The sequence below is a fragment of the Panthera tigris genome, chromosome C2 (assembly GCF_018350195.1).
Source record: "Panthera tigris isolate Pti1 chromosome C2, P.tigris_Pti1_mat1.1, whole genome shotgun sequence".
Lineage (NCBI taxonomy): Eukaryota > Metazoa > Chordata > Mammalia > Carnivora > Felidae > Panthera > Panthera tigris.
In genome coordinates this window covers 102,710,812-102,727,259 of record NC_056668.1, presented here as the reverse complement: position 1 = coordinate 102,727,259, position 16,448 = coordinate 102,710,812, and the positions used below count along the sequence as shown (strand labels likewise).

Here is a 16,448-nt window from a genome sequence, read left to right as displayed (position 1 = left end):
GCTCTGCACTGACAGCATGGAGTCTGCCTGGGATTCTCTTTCTCTCCCTCTCTCTCTCCCTCCCCTCCCCTCTCAAAAATAAATAAACATTAAAAAATAAATAATAACAAAAAGAAAAAGAGCAAGTATGCCTATTTATTTCTGCCAATACTGGAGTGGAGAGTAGGGCTTCTAAGCCAAGCTTTTAACTATAATGTCATTTCTTAAGATGAACCTCTGTATTACTATTTTATTAAAGAAAGAAGAAACCCTGTTATCCTATAAAGAAGGAAAGAGGAAAGACTATAGCTTCTGGGTGGCCCTTTCCTTCTGAAGATACTATTCCCAAGGTCTGCCAAGTTGTTTTCAGAGGTAAAAAGTAAACAGAGTTGCCACACAAACAGTGGCCTTAAAGTCATTAAAAATAATTAAGTCATTAAATGTACACCCATATTATTCGTAAGAGCCAAAAGGTAGAAGCAACTCAAATGTCCACTGGCAGATTAATGGATGAATAAAATGCAGTATATACATATAATGGAATATTATTCATCCCTAAAAAATAGGAAATTCTGGCACATGCTACCACATGGATGAAACTTGAGGACATTATGCCAAGTGAAATAAGCCAGTCACAGCAAGACAAATGTATAATTTCTCTTATAGGAGATATCTAAAGTAGTCAAACTCATAGAAACAAAGTAGAATGGTGGTCTTACCAGGGGCTAGAGGAAGGGGGAAACTGAGAGTTGTTCAATGGGCATGGTTATGTTCAGTTTTGCAAGATGAAAACATTTCAGAAACTGGTTGCACGGCAATGCAAATATACCTAACACTACTGAGCTGTACATTTAAAAATAGTTAAGATAGTAAAATTTTATGTTACATGTAGTGTATCTTATTGCAATTAATTTTAAATGTCAGGGGCACCTGGATGGCTCATTCTGTTGAGTTTCTGACTCTTGGTTTTGGCTCAGGTCATGATCTCATGGTTCATGAGCTTGAGCCCTGTGTCAGGGTCTGTACTGACAGTGTGGAGCATGCTTAGGATTCTTTCTCTCCCTCTCTCTCTCTGCCTCTCCCCCACCAAAAATAAACTTAAAAAAATTTTAAATGTCAGTGAATAACTCTAAACATTATGGAGAACTGAAATTTAAAAATACACTTGGAAACAGTCTGAACAATATATGGTTTTTGTCATTAAAAGTCATTGAGGTTCTCAATTCATAGTGGGGCATGACTAGTTGAGCAAAATCACATAGATGTACTATCCAAAGCTGAGTAAATGAATAACCCCAGATGTCTTCAAATAATAATTGCAAGGTCCCAACGGGGTTCCCTTTTTCTTGACTTGCAGGGTATAAGAGGAAAATTGGGAACTGCCAAACTACAAAGAAGCTTCTGAGAGGAGGATTGACATATTTAGGTGTATTCTTGGCATCAGTGAAATTTGGCATACAATATACAGAATATAGTACTTGTAGGAACTGTAATTATGATATGCTGATTCGTTTTTGACAATGAGCACTTACAAAGGAGTAAGAGTGGAAAAGTGGTTAAATTGTTTGATTGAAACTTTTCTACTATCATTATAAACCCCTTTCTAGGCAACTGTGTTCCATGCACATCATAACAGTTCTGCCTTTCTCTTTTCTTCCCCAGCTCTTAGCCATAACACCCACAATTTGGTAAAGGAACTACTTGCTTACTGTTTGTTTCAAAGGACTCTGTTTTCTTAGGAGCTAGAAGTCTGACCATGAAGCCTTTAACCATCCCCACCTATCCTCATTATAATTGATATGTCATCAGAAACAGAAAGCTTATTTCCAAGGAACAATTTGAGGCCGAAGAAGGTGAGTTACTGCAACACTGATGTGTCAAAATCATACCTGCTGAGCACTTGTTCCCAGAGTTCTGTCAAAGGAAATCTGTTTGCATAGGCAGCTGGGCAACCAAGATACTTCGACAGTGTTTCCTAACTGTAGTTTTCTTTGCAAATTTATTTATTTTTTTTTGATAATACTGAATATTTGCTCATAAAACTTTGTTTTTGTTTATTTTTCTGTTCTTCCTCCTCTGCTCCCTCCTCCTTCTCATTCTTCTGGCTTATTTTTTACTTCTTATCATACTGTCTGGAATGCTCCTGGTGATGAGTTCGGTATTTTTCTTATTTTGGTGACCACTAACACTGAATTTCCAAAGGTGTAATTTTTGTGACAGTAGTAATATGGTCTGCTGCCTTTTCACTGCCCTCAACTGAGCTACTTCTGTGTCTCAGTTATCACTGCTTTTAGGCAAATGAGTGGAAAGCCAGGCTGACTCCAAGCGTCATGGAGATTAACATAGCATTGTTGAGGTATCTTCTCTGCCAACCCCCAGATCCAGGGGCATTTCCCTACTGAGTTGGTTGGGATTCTAGGTCAGCTAGTTTCTTGGATAGGAATTGGAGGGGTAAAATGAGAAGGGGAGAAAGGAAAGGCAGGTGTTTATAGAGTTATGTCAGAAAATGTTGTTGCTTTTAGTAAATTAAATTACTCTAATTAGATCTTATGATCTTGTACTTAGAATTGAGTTATTTAAATGACATACTAAAAGAAAAAATTCTCGTTGACAATTGAGCCAAGTGGATTTCTCATTCTCCTAGTATGTGGACATATTATTGCTGGCTTTATTCTCCAGGTGCATGGATGCCTTGTGTGATTCTAGTGAAAAGTGGAGAAGCGCTGAGCTCCACGCTTGTTCTTTTAAATGGGTAACGCTTATTCGTTTCCTAAGAACTTTGCTGATGTTCAAGTAAATGTGAGGTTAGCGGCAAGTGGGTACATTAAGAAAAATATTTTCAACTGGCAGATTTTATAACCAATTTAACTATACACCTAAACTGGGTGAGATGAAATGTTCTTTTCCCTCTTTGTATAAATGAGGGCTTGTTGGTCAAGAATACCAGAGGGAATCCCCTAAGAGTGGTGGATCCCCAAAAACATATGTCCACATCTTGGAACTTGTGAATGTGACCTTATTTGGGAAAAGGGTCTTTGTAGCTAAAATTCCAGCAAGGGAGGTACAGAGGAAAAATGTTCCCTAAAGCCGTTGGAGGGAGTGTGGCTCTGCTGACACATTGATTTCAGACTCCTAGCCTCCAGAGCTATCAGAGAATACATTTCTCTTATTTTAAGCCACCAACATTGTAGTACTTTGTTACCACAGCCCTGGGAAACAAATTAAGAGCTCTTTAAAAACCCTAGAATTTTATAATGTGGAACTCTCTTCAGGGAACAGAAACATTTATTAGGTACCACTGCAGCAGGCACTGGCTAGATGCTTAACTTAAGTGATGAAGGATGAAGAAACTGAGGGCAAAAGTCTCACAGTGACCACACGGGGAGCTGGGTGAGAATCTCACTGAGAGGCAGTGTGGTGAGAATGGAGCTCTGGCTCTGGATCATGTCTGGCTTTGATCCTGGCTAAGTTACCCACTCCAACTCAGTTTCCTCAACTGGAAATTAGAAATCATAATAGAACATCATAAAATTTCTGGCAAAATGAAAACGTGTAAGGTATTAGAATAATACATAAGAAGGGCTAAATGAACATTAACTGTTATGATGACTACACACTAGACTACACACTATATTCTACACACTATACACTATGCTAATCCTACTAATCATAGCCTTAGCTATGGACACCAGGCATAGATTAAAAGAGAATGAGCTCATCTGTAAGACAAATCATCTGAACTTTATCAGTTATCACATTAGAGGCCACTTTTAGAGAGATTCTTCTCTAGTACATTTATTCAGTTCTGGTGTGGCTGTCAAAAGGAGATAAAAAATACATCACCTCATTTTAAAGATACAAAAATTGAGGGGTGCCTGGGTGGCTCAGGTTAAGCAACTGACTTCGGGTCAGGTCATGATGTCACGGTTCATGGGTTTGAGCCCCGAGTCAGGCTCTGTACTGACAGCTCAGAGCCTGGAGCCTGCTTCAGGTTCTGTGTCTCCCTTTCTCTCTGTTCCTCCCGTGCTTGTTCTCTGTCTCTCTCTGTCTCTCAAAAATAAATAAACGTTAAAAAAAAAAAAAGAAAAAAAAAGAAAACTGAAGTTCGTTATCTTTTTGTACCTTGCTCATTGTCTAAAGCCAAGGAGGAAATGACAGTGGGATTCAGTCCTAGGATTCTCTCACTCCAAAGTGGTCTTTCTGTCACACTGCACTTGCTTCCTGTGACAATGCTCTGCACATGCTAATGTCCAAGGAGTGTTTTTTGAATTTTAAAATCAGGCCTCATTATCAATAACTTTAAGGTAATATTGGAACTTCCCAAATTATTTTGAAATGAAGAAATTGTGGCCAACCATTTCAGGATCATCAATCTCTGAAAACATTATGGCAAAGGGAAGGATTAAGAAACAATCAATTTAGAAGATAAATCTATTTCTTTTTGTCCCCACCCCTACTCTTTTTCCCGTTTACCATAGATTTCATAAAAGTGGCCAGGCAACTAGTCGAAATCTAGGTTTATTTTTCTTTTCTTTTCTTACTTTCTTAAAAATTAAAGAAACAGAAGGGAAATGAATGTCCCATTATAAGCATGGATCATCCTCACTTTCACAGTTAACATTTTGGAAAGAAAATGTTTTCATTTTATATTTCTCAATTTGTCCCATCTAGTTAATTAGATACTAAGACATTTACTCCTCTCTTGTATCAAAGGTCTTCAGGATAGGATGCGGCTCCATTTAAATAAAAGATGAAGGATACTGAAACAGAAGCAGCCTTTAACCAGCAGACCCATAAATAAGAAAGTAGTTGGAGCTATACAGTCCTGACCCTGGCACTTGTACTGAGCTGGCGAGAGGTTCCTCACCTGGAGGTTAAGCACTCGGTGGTGGGGTGCATCTATAAACCCCTTAAAATGTTTGCAAATTTTGCAAACATTTTCTACCTACACTTCAAAGGGGCCTTGATGTCTGTAAACTGAGAACGGCTGCTTCAAGGCCTCATTACTAAAGCTAATTGCCACATTTTATTCCTTTATATTATCTTAAATGCCATTGTAATATCAAGTGTATAATAAATGTTTGTTGGTTGCTTATGTGAGAACCAGAAGCTCCATGTTATTAAAGATGTCATATTGTTTCAAAAGGGTCAGATTTCTAAAAGGGCGATTCCATGCTCTAATTGGAAGAATTTACCTGCCAGGGAGGGTCCAGATTGGGTTCTTGCCCTTGTGCCTCTATGGAATGATCCTGTGTGGGTTACTTCTCTTCTCTGGGTTGCTGTTTCTTCATCTGTGAAATAAAGATGGGAATTAACCCAAAGTTGCCTTCAAACTTTAAAACAATTCTGTTCCATGTTGGTGTGCCTGGGTGGCTCAGTTAGTTGTGTGTCCAACTCTTAATTTTGGCTCAGTTCATGATCCCAGAGTCACAGGGTCAAGCCCTGCAAAAGGCTCTGCGCTGAGCATGGAGCCTGCTTGAGATTTTCTCTCTCCCTCCCTCTGCCCCTCTCCTCCACATGCGCATGCTCTCTCTCTCTTTAAAATAAATTTAAAAAAATGAATAAAATCTAAAAATAAATAAATAAATAAGACAATTCTGTTCCATGTCAAAACAATTCTGTTCCATCCTGCTAAACGATTTCCCACAAAATTCTAGATTGTATTATAAAAATAAGGCATGAAAAGTTAGCCATACTTTAAAAATTATTCTTAGAGAAGGTTACAGTTTGAGAACATGCCATTGGCTAGTGACATCTGAATGTACTTGGAGGACTATAAGGTGCCACATTACCATCCATAGCAGGGTTTAGGGGAGGTCCCAACTGGGACAGAGTTAGAGGCTAAGAGGCTTATACCTCTCTTCTAGCAGAGCAACCAGCTTGTAATCTGCTTTACGTAGTGGGTTTCTGACCGAGATTTTGTTTGTAGAGAATGTTTTTTGATTTTAATTAGTCTCTGTTGATATCCATGTGGAGGGCAGGGAGGTTGTAGAAAAAGGAAAGAGGTGAAGTTAATTATTGTATTTAAAATCAGGTTTTGAAAAGTCACTGGAAACAGAAGGCCGAAGGCTTGTTTCTTAATTTCTTATTTATTAGCTGTGTCACATTTGGCAAGTCAGACAGTCTTTCTGAATCTTTGTCCTCACATATAGAATGACAAAAGTATCTCATTTACAGGGTAGTTGTAAGAATCATATGAAATGCTTGTGAAAGAGCTTCATAATTGGTAAAGTAACATAAATTTGGGATTCAAGCCCTGTGTTGGGCTCTATGCTGACAGCTTAGAGCCTGAAACCTGCTTGGGATTCTGTCTCTCTCTCTCTCCCCCTCCCCCACTCATGCTCTGTCTGTCTCCCCAAAATAAATAGACATGAAAGCAAGAAAGCAAAAGAAAGAAAGAGAGAGAGAGAAAGAAAGGAAGAAAAAGACAGTTTGCAGATAAGTCCAAGTTATGGGGTGGAGTTGTAAAATACAGCAGATTACAGAGTTCCAAGTATGGTCAAACTTTAGGGGAAATATAAAGTCGTGTTCTTCAGTTAGAAAAGTCAGTTGGGGGTACCTGGGTGGCTCAGTCAGTTAAGCGTCTGATTCTTGCTTTCAGCTCAGATCATGATCTCACAGTTCGTGGGTTCAAGCCCCATGTCAGTCTCCATGCTGACAGTTCAGAGCCTGCTGGGGATTCTCTCTCTCTTCTCTCTCTGCCCCCTCCCCCTACTCATGTACAGGAGTTCTTGCTCTCAAAATAAATAAATAAACTTAAAAAAAAAAAACCCTGAAAAAATAGTTAATTGTCCAAGGGTAAGATGGAGGGAAATGTGGCCTATGATCAGTTCAAGTAAAAAACACTAAAGAATTTAAATTGACTTCGAGTTCATTATGAGCCATTAGTGTTGTGGAAAGGTTGGCAAATAAAAGTGATCTAATTGTCTCAGGCCATTTGGGCTTTTATAGAATGCCACAATCTGGGTAGCTTATAAACAATAGTGATTTATTTCTTATAGTTCTAGAGACTAAGTCCAAGATCAAGGTGCCAGCATCACTGTCTTTCTGGTGAAGGCCCTCTTCCCGGTTCATAGCTGGCACTTTCTAACATGTCCTTACATGGTGGAAGGGGCAAGAGATCTCTCTGGAGCCTCTTTTATATGATCACTAATCCCATTCATGAGGGGGCTCCATTCTTATGACCTAAGCACCTCTGAAGGGCCCCTACCTCCTAATCACTTTGGGGGTTCCGATTCAACATGGATTTTGGGGGGATACATTCAGACTGCAGTGCCAATATTCTTCTGTATCTACAGAAGTACTGTGCCGTGGATGACAAGAGGGGGCTGCAACTCTTTGCTTTGATTAGCATCTTTTTTTCCAGCTGGTATGAGTGGTTGCTGCGGCAGGTTGAGCACAGCCAAAGACAGTTAGATAGAGAACGTCTGGAAGGTTTTCAAGGGCAACATTGAGAGAAGATTTGGAGAGAGAGAAACTTGTGTTTTAAATGTGTTACAGGCTATCATGGAGGTGAAGGTTTGGAATTGTTTTATTGTTTTCAGAGGTGAATCTCAGGAAAAACTTTAAACAATAAGAGCTATCTAAAGGGGAAACGATTGCCTGGTTGAAGGAGTGAGATTTCCATTAGGGAAACTGTTCAAGCAGAGACTGAACCACACCTTCTGAGGGTTGTTACCAATCAGCAGGAAGGTTTTAAGAAGAAATTACTAAGATTTCATCAAATCTAAGATCTTATTTCTACAACAGAATTCAATATCCCACTAGAGAATGATTTGCTTCATTAAATTGTTTTTTTGCCATAACAAAAGTGTGGGTTTTGAAATTGGCAAACTGGAGTTTGCTATTGTGCGATATTCAGAATGTTGTTTAACCTCTGGGAACATTGGCTAGGTTGTCAGTAGCACAAAAATGATTATCTCTGCGTTGCTGTGAAGGTGATACAGCAAACACAACATTGGTAAAGGATGCTTCGGGGAGCTCAGAGAGTAAGGGCTCAGAGAGAATAACTTTAATCACATTTATTACCTGTTCCTCTTATTTTCTACATGCATCTTATTTCCAATCCAAAGAGATTCCTTTCAAGTGACTCTACTGGACCCTTCAGAGACATACGAGCTAAGTGGGTCAAATGGTGACTCCCATGAGTCTAGGAGAAAGACTTCACTCCGGAAGTTCACAGGGGTACCATATCACCTCTTTTGTGTTTGCATCAATGTTTGTTTTCTCCTAAATGGAGGAAACCTGTGGAACAACTCCTTTGTCCTAAATTATAACCTGATTTTCCTGCCCTTCGAAACCAGAACTAGGGCAACCTGATTGATTTATTTTCTTTGTTTAAAATTTTAGTCAATAAAATACCTTATTAAAAATTTAAGGACCAAGATCTCCCTTGTGGAGTAAAGTATCTGCAACCTCGAGGAATAAAGAGTTGGTAACTGAAGTATTTGGGTCAGTTATGTATTCTTTCTATGCCTATTTTTTTCCATCAATAAAGCAATTCTAAGCTGATTTTACTTAAAAACGACTCCCCAGTTAATGGGTTAGTAAGGGGCAAGCAGTTTACTATTCTTAACAGAAGATGAAAAACATGACATTCCTCCATGGTTAGGAAAGAGACCGTGTGAATTCTCTCTGACAGAAGTAGAAGGAGGCAGTAAAGACGCTGGGTTTCCATAGGTTGGTCATAGGCCAGCCTTTGGCCTCAGTTAGAAGGTAAGAGGGAACTGTCTATGAGGAGATACTATGATAATTCTGACTAAAGATCTCACACAAAAAATGGATTATTCAATTTTCAAAAGAAATGAAAAAGATACTATAACACTCTTTAGGTTTATTTATTTATTTTTTTAAAAGTTATTCATTTATTATTTCTGATAGAGAGCATGAGTGAGCACAAGCTGGGGAGGGGCGGAGAGAGAGGGAGATGCAGAATCAGAAGCAGGCTTCACGCTCTGAGCTATCAGCACAGAGCCTGATGCGGGGCTTGAACCCACGAACTGTGAGATCATGATCTAAGCCGAAGACAGATGCTTAACCAATTGAGCCACCCAGGTACCCCACACTCTCTAGGTTTAGATAAGACTCAACTTCAAATTTTGTTTTCACTTTTCTTTCTTCTGCATGAGCAAACATTTATTGATGCCTGGGGGGCATGACATTCTATGAGGCACAAGCATGTTGCAGAACAGGGATGAGCTGGCACTTTGGTCACCTAAAGAAGAGGTCTGGGTGTGAGGACAGTAGAGTTATTATTGCTCCAGAAAAATTGCCATGGAAGTAACATTTTGAGCTTGTTTCCTTCTTTCTTTTGCTAGTCCTTTTAATTTATTTGTTCAATATTCTACTTCTATTAATTCCCAAATTCACTTTTGAATCTTTTCAGAGATCTTGAACTCAAAATGATCACATTAGCTTGGAATTCCTACTTGACAACCTTTGATCTTCTAATGGAGCTGAAAAGGTAGGGATGCAATGTTTAAATAGCAAACTGTCACCCAGGAAACTACCATTCTATTTTGGTAACAATCACAGAGAGTATTTATTGAACAACTTATGTCCCAGAACTTTGCTAACCACTTTATATGTATTGCCTTATGTAGTTCGCCTAATAACACTATAATGGAGGCACTATTTCTATAACTGTTTCACAAATGAGGAAACTGAGACACTGGGAAATTTAAAACCTGGTGCAAAGTCTCACAACTAATGTAGAGTACACAACTCTTAACCACTCTTGCTATACTGTCTCTTTGTGCAAACACCTTTGATCTTAACCTGGCAGATCATTAATCTACATATCCATCCATCCAATCAACTATTCATCAAGAGTATGCTGGAGATATAAACTATGAATAAGACTGACACGGTCACTCTCCTCTGGCCACTTTCTACAGAGAGAGAGCGTGCAAGTGAGGAAGAGGGGCAGAGGGAGAGGGAATTAAGCAGGCTCCATGGTCAGCAATGAGCCCGACTCGGGGCTTGAGACCCGGGGATCATGACCTGAGCTGAAATCAAGAGTTGGCCATTCAACCAACTGAACCACCCATGCGCCCCAACAGGGATTCTTTTGACTTATTTCTAACTTGACTCTGAACATGCTTAAATTCTTCTCCTCTAAGCCTGAAATAAATGCTCTTTTTTTGACTTAAAAAAATCAAGTCCCTGCTCTCTTTTAAGCCATTTTCTAAAAGCTCTATTCCAGGAAAGCTGCCACACCCATTGTATTTTACTGAACAATGTGTCCTCAGGTATCTTTTAAAACAGGTGACTTGAGTAGAGATTCTGGGACAGTCCAGCTAAGTGGACACTCTGGTTGCATTCCCCCACCTTTTATCAAGTGATCTGTGGGATTCCATGCTCTGTTCTCTAATTTTGAAAGATCTGTTCTCCTTTCACCTCTCCAAGTTGGCCTGAAAATTTTCTTCCCCTCAACCTCTCCCCTACCCTCTCACTCTTCAAAAAGATGTTAACTTTGGGAGAGCAGTTCTTAATTATTTACCACACAGTCCTCTGGCAGACTACAAGAATCCAGGGCAAAGCAAAAGAGAAAGGCAAAAGAAAACCGAAAGCCCAGGCTAATGATTTCCTTCAACGAGAATTTTTGTTATCATAAGGCGGTGTTTTATTTAGGTTATAGTTCTTTAGAGCAGGTATTAGCTATGTCTTCCTTGTACCTGCTTGGAATTTGTTGAGGCTAATATTTTCCTTACTGAAACAGCAGCAAATCTAAGGTAGCAAAATAATGCTGATGGGAAGGGGAAACCAAGACTCCCAGGGGGAATCTTCATGGTCTATCTCAGAGACATGTGGCCAAGTTTGTACACAATCTTTACGTTATCTAATTATATAATTTTACTTCCTAGCTTGATGCCACAGTTTAAAACTGCACCTCATTCCCTTCCCTGGTTAATTTTTCTCCAGAGCCCTTTTCTCTGCTCATATGCTATAAAATTCACTTATTATAATAATTATTATTTTAAAATAATTCTTTAAATGGCTGATGTCCCCTCTAGAATTTAAGCTCCTCAAGGGAGCTTAGTTTATTACTCATTCAGGGCCTAGAGTTGTTCTGGCACAGGATAGGTGCACGATAAATATCTGTTGGATAAATGAATTATTAATCCTGATCAAAGTAATATTAATAAATAATAACTGTGATCAAGGGTTTTTTTTTACATATATTTAATTTATAGACAACTGGTTGGACATTTACAGTTACAATTATTTTATATAAATCTTCTAATTGGCAGGGTGCCTGGGTGGCTCAGTCAGTTAAGCATCTGACTTCGGCTCAGGTCATGATCTCATGGTTCGTGAGTTTGAGCCCTGTGTTGGGCTCTGTGCTGACAGCTCAGAGCCTGGAGCCTGCTTTGGATTCTGTGTCTCCCTCTCTCTCTCTCTCCTCCTCCCCTGCGCATGCTCTGTCTCTCTCTGTTTCTCAGAAGCAAATAAACATTAAAAAAAATTTTTTTAAAAATTCTAATTGGCTAAAATATGACAAAAGGACCTCTACAAAACTTTGATGGTCAAAAGTCACATAGAACCCATTTTTATCAGCATGATATGCTTTTCTAAACATACATGGCATGGGGCGCCTGGATGGCTCATGTGGTTAAGCGTCTGACTTTTGATTTCAGCTCAGGTCATGATCTCATGTTTCATGAGATCGAGCCCTGTGTCAGGCTGTGCACTGACAGGGCGAAGCCTACTTGGGATTCTCTGTTTCCTTCTCTCTCTGCCAGTCTTCTGTGCATGTGCATGCGCACTCTCTCTCTCTCAAATAAATAAACACTTAAGAAAGTTAAAAAAAATAAACATACATGGAAGGATCAGTCTGTGCTGATGAGAATGGAAAATCTTGAGTTTTCCTGAAGCAGGCAGACTTACTTGAGTCCCTACAGCTAAGGGTAAGGGCGTGGTTTGTCTGAGTGTACTTATAACTGTTTCTAGCAGCAAGTTGAGGTGCTGCTTACCAGCCAGACGAAACTCAGACTCACCAATTTTATATTCTTATTTCTGGACAAAACGCTGTCATCCAATTCCATGGTTCTTAGGACCAGATCAGGCAGTCCATTAATTATTTGAGAGCTTCTCCTGTATTTGAGACTGTCCCAATCACAGGAGATGCTTCCCAGCAGTGACATGTCAGTGTGCTTTGAGGACCCTAGTGGCTGCCCCAGCTCGTCCTTTCCTCCCAAGACTCCTACTTCCGGGCCCAATCCAGTGTAAGCGAGACTGGGCTAATCTGAGTAACAAAGTTCACTTTTGGCTGAGATTTAGTAACCTCCTCTCACTTAGTGTGGCCTCTTTCAATAAGTGGCCTGAAGAACTGATAAAGGATTAGATTTATCTAGAAGTGGGAGGAACAACTGGCTTCATTGGGCTTAAATTAATAGAGTAGGTTGGTGAGTCCAAAAAGGTAGGGGATTTGCAAGCCAATTTTCTCTAGGCCTGCCTTAATGACACTTGACTTATTTCTAAACAGAGGAAAGCTTGGTGGGTTTGCAAACATACGCAAATCACATAGCCCTGTAACACCTGTGCCACTCTTAATTATGTCATATATTTCAGTGTGGTCCTTGGGAGAAAGCCTCATATAAACTATACATCTACTGGTACGTGGGGATTCATGAAGTCCAAATTCTAAATCCATCTGTTCTTTTAATATCTTGGCTAATTTATTTTTTAAAAAAGTCTTATTAACATGTAATTCACCCATTTAAAGTATATAATTCAATGGTTTTTAGTATGCTCACAGTTATATAAACATCACCAGTCAATTTTAGACCATTTTCATCACCCCAACAAGATACCTGTATCCTTTAGCAGTTGTCCCCTATTCTTTAAAAAAAATTTTTTTAATGTTTATTTATTTTTGAGAGAGACAGAGACAGAGTGTAAGCGGAGGAGGGGCAGAGAGAAAGGGAGACAGAATCCAGAGCAGCATCCAGGCTCTGAGAAAGCTGTCAGCACAGAGCCTGACGCGGGGCTTGAACTCACAAACCACGAGATCATGACCTGAGCCGAAGTCGGACACTTAACCAATTGAGCCACCCAGGCGCCCCAGTTGTCCTCTATTCTTCTACAATTCCACCCTTTCTTTCTGGCTACAGGATTGCCTATTGTGGATATGGAACACAGATGGAATCATACAATATATGGTCTTCTTCCACTTAGCGTAATCTTTTCGATGTTCACCCATGCTGTAACAAGTATCAGTACTTCATTCCTTTTTATTGCTGGATAATATTCCGTTGTTCCATTCTGTACCATACTTTATCCATTTTTCAGTCAATGAACACTTAGATTGTTTTCATTTTTGGCTATGTTGAGTCATGGTGCTGCAAACATTCGTGTATACGTTCTTACGTGGACACACATTCTAATTCTCTTGGATATACAGCTGAAAGTGGAATGGGGCTGGATTATACGGTTACTCTATATTGAACTTTTTGAGGAGCTACCAAACTAGCTGCCATAGCAGCTCACCATTTTACATTCCCACCAGCAGTGTATGATGATTCCAATTTCTCTACCTCCTCTCCAATAACTGTTATCTGGGTTTTTTTTTGTTTGTTTCTTATTATGGCACTTTGGTTGGTGTGAAATGGTGTCTTATGCTTTTGATCTTCATTTCCCTAATGACTACTGATAGTAAGCACTTTTTCGTGTGTTGATTGGCTGTTTGTACGTCTTCTTTGGAGAAATGTCTATTCAGTTCCCTTGCCCGTTTTCAAATGGCTTATTTGTCTTTTAGATGTTGAGTTTTTCCTCACAGGCCTTAAGAATCGGGGATAGTTGGAGGAAGAGCCTCAGACCTCTTGCCTGCTCCAGTCTAGAAAAGGACTCTTGCGACACAAAGCTGGGGTGGTAAGATGCCGGCAGCCTGCTTTTCTCAGGGATATACCATAGCCCTAGACTAGGATCCAAGTTGAGAGGGAGTCCTGTGTTCTCAGCGGCACCCATCCAGAGTGGAACATGGTCCCATAGCTGGAGGCGGGCCGGGACTGGGTTGCGGCTCAGATGCCTCACACTCTTGCTGCTCTTACTGAATTTTAGTAGACTGTCTTGAATAAAGTTTTCTTCATCCGTTATATTTCCTCAGGACAATTTCTAGAGGCTAACTAGTTGCTGATGTATACTCTTTACCAATTGATGTTTTGCTAAGGAGTGGGTTCATGGAGCTCCTTACACACCATTCTGGAAGTTGAGTTCCATTTGGATAATTTTTTAGAGAAAGTGTTTCACCTTGTATACTTGGTGGTAAAATAGTTTATGCTGACATAGTAGATACAGAATTATGAAGGGCAGTTTTTATAAAAGTATTTGCAAGTTTATAAACAGTGGATTAAGAAAACTGATTGAAGTTGAGGACTGGTTGACTTTTAACTTTGTATCCAAATGTATTTGGTCTGACAAACCATTTTTAATTTATTGCTATTAAATAGTTGAATGGAAATATTTGAACAATGAGGGTGATAGTGCATTTCAGATGAGAGCTTATTGCTGCTCTAGTAATCTGTGTAGAAGGCCATCACCGCCATTGAAATTTATCAAAATGATGCCTGTTTTTAAAAGCATAGGAATAGTTACAATGTGCAAATCAAGTTATGAAAACCTCATTAGTTCTATGCATTAATCTGAAAAGTTCATAGGCAAAAATGACCATACATTTCTTCATTAATTCAAAAGAACTACCATACCACTCTGTGTCTTTTCGAAAAACAACTTTCCCCATTTCCCTGATGAATTTATTTGTAGTTTTAGGGCTAAGATTTACATTTAATAATTCTTCAAATTCTTTATTGAATCAAGGGCTGAACTCCTATATATTAATCGCCAACCAGTTGAATATCACTTTAGTTGAGACTCTGCTCATATCTAAAACCCTTTTCTTCCTATTCCTCACACCCCCACCTCCATGGTGAAGTTGACTATTCCTTTCTCTTGGGGTTTAGAAGTCTGGTTAGTTTAAATAATCACATCAGCATCTTTGAGAGAATACGTATTGCTTAATAATCGTGAGAAAACGTTAAAATGTATTCCTTATTGGAAATTCGTCACTTTTTGGCCAGTTGGCTTGTGTGTTTTACTGCCTAAAGTAGCTTTCTGGGCAAAAAAAGTATTGTATAAGAACATAAAACTAGAATATTTAAGAATGAAACCAAGCATCTCCCAATGATATTTCCCTGAACAGTTACTGAACTACACAAAGATAAATCCTGAAAGTAATTAACGAAGTAATTTTCTCTTCTTTTGGCTGGGAAAGTTTCAGTAATAAAGTTTGGCTTCTGTTGAGTTGAAACCTAACTGTGTTGTTTCTAACACAGTTCAAGGCAAATGGAAAAACCCATTCAATCCTTAATTTTTTAATGCAGTTAAATAATAAACTGATAAATTGCATTAAAGCTAGGATTAATTTTTCCCCTGCAAAGGCAGGAATTCTATCTTACTAAATCTGCTTTAGCGTTCAAGCATATATTTTGGAAGATGCTTACCTCCCGGTTGGGTGTATCTCCCTGCGGCTTAGGTGAGCACCCAGGCTTTGGCTCCTCCCCAGCTTCTGCCAGCTTCCCACTGCGCCGGGTGGCTCGGAGCGTCCTGGAGTTAGGTGTTCGGCCCCGCCCTCTGCACTATTGCTAAAACTCCAATTCTGCCAGACTGATTCCGGTGATTAATTATTGACAAAAGGAAAACACTCCCACGCAAACTTGTGTCCAACAGCACTGCTCCCAGCGATTCCTTCCAGAAGAGAATGCCGGCTGCACCACTCCCCTCCCCCCTTGCTCTACGGTCCCAACTTCCCACACGCTGCCACTCTCAGTCCTGGGCGATCAGGCTCGTCCTCGGAGGAATGCAGCCCAGCGACTTCTACATTTTTAAATTGGGTTTTCTGCAGCTCGTTAGCACTTCTCCGGGGACCAGCCTCTCTGGAGGGGGCGCTTTCCGGATGCAGGGGAAGCCGGGGCTCTGAGAGCAACGGAGGAGGCTAAGGCGTCGCTGTCACCTCCGGCTGCTGCAGTAAAACCCCGAGCCGCCGCGCGGATGGGGAGGAGGGGATAGGGAGGTGTCCTCCCCCTCGCTTGGGCTGGGAGCCCCGACACTACCAAAGGGGCACGTCCTTTGGTAGTGGTGGTGGGGGCGGGCTGATAAACCGGAGGCCCAACGTGGGAGCTTTGGGGCTTTAGCCTAAGCCGGCGTTAACCCGACCAGGGGAAGGAAGCCTGCCCAGCATCCATCCATCTGCAGACCTGGGCAAGGGGGCGAAGCTCGGCGGATGCCGCGCAGGACTGCGGAGCGAAACTCGGCAGCAGGCTGAGGAGTGAGCCCAGGGCTCGGGGCCGGGGCGGCAGTCGGCCGAGCAGGCATCCCACTGCATTTGTTTGTCAAAAACCGAGGAAAGTAAACCCGTTTAGCGTCGGCAGCTAATTTTGGTGCCTTTGAACGTGCAAAACGCCTCTCCCCGC

General features: G+C 40.4%; 1 protein-coding gene across 1 annotated transcript in view; it reads right to left on the bottom strand.

Annotated features, from left to right (window-relative positions):
- The window catches only part of SPTSSB (serine palmitoyltransferase small subunit B), a 28,906-nt gene extending 12,914 nt beyond the window's left edge, over positions 1–15,992 (bottom strand). Inside the window, exons 1-2 of the mRNA XM_015539378.2 lie at positions 15,480–15,992; positions 5,175–5,270 (exon numbers count right to left, since the gene is read on the bottom strand). The gene's annotated coding sequence lies outside the window, so the exon portion shown is untranslated. The remainder of the gene's footprint in view (positions 1–5,174; positions 5,271–15,479) is intronic.
- Positions 15,993–16,448: the final 456 nt, after the last annotated feature.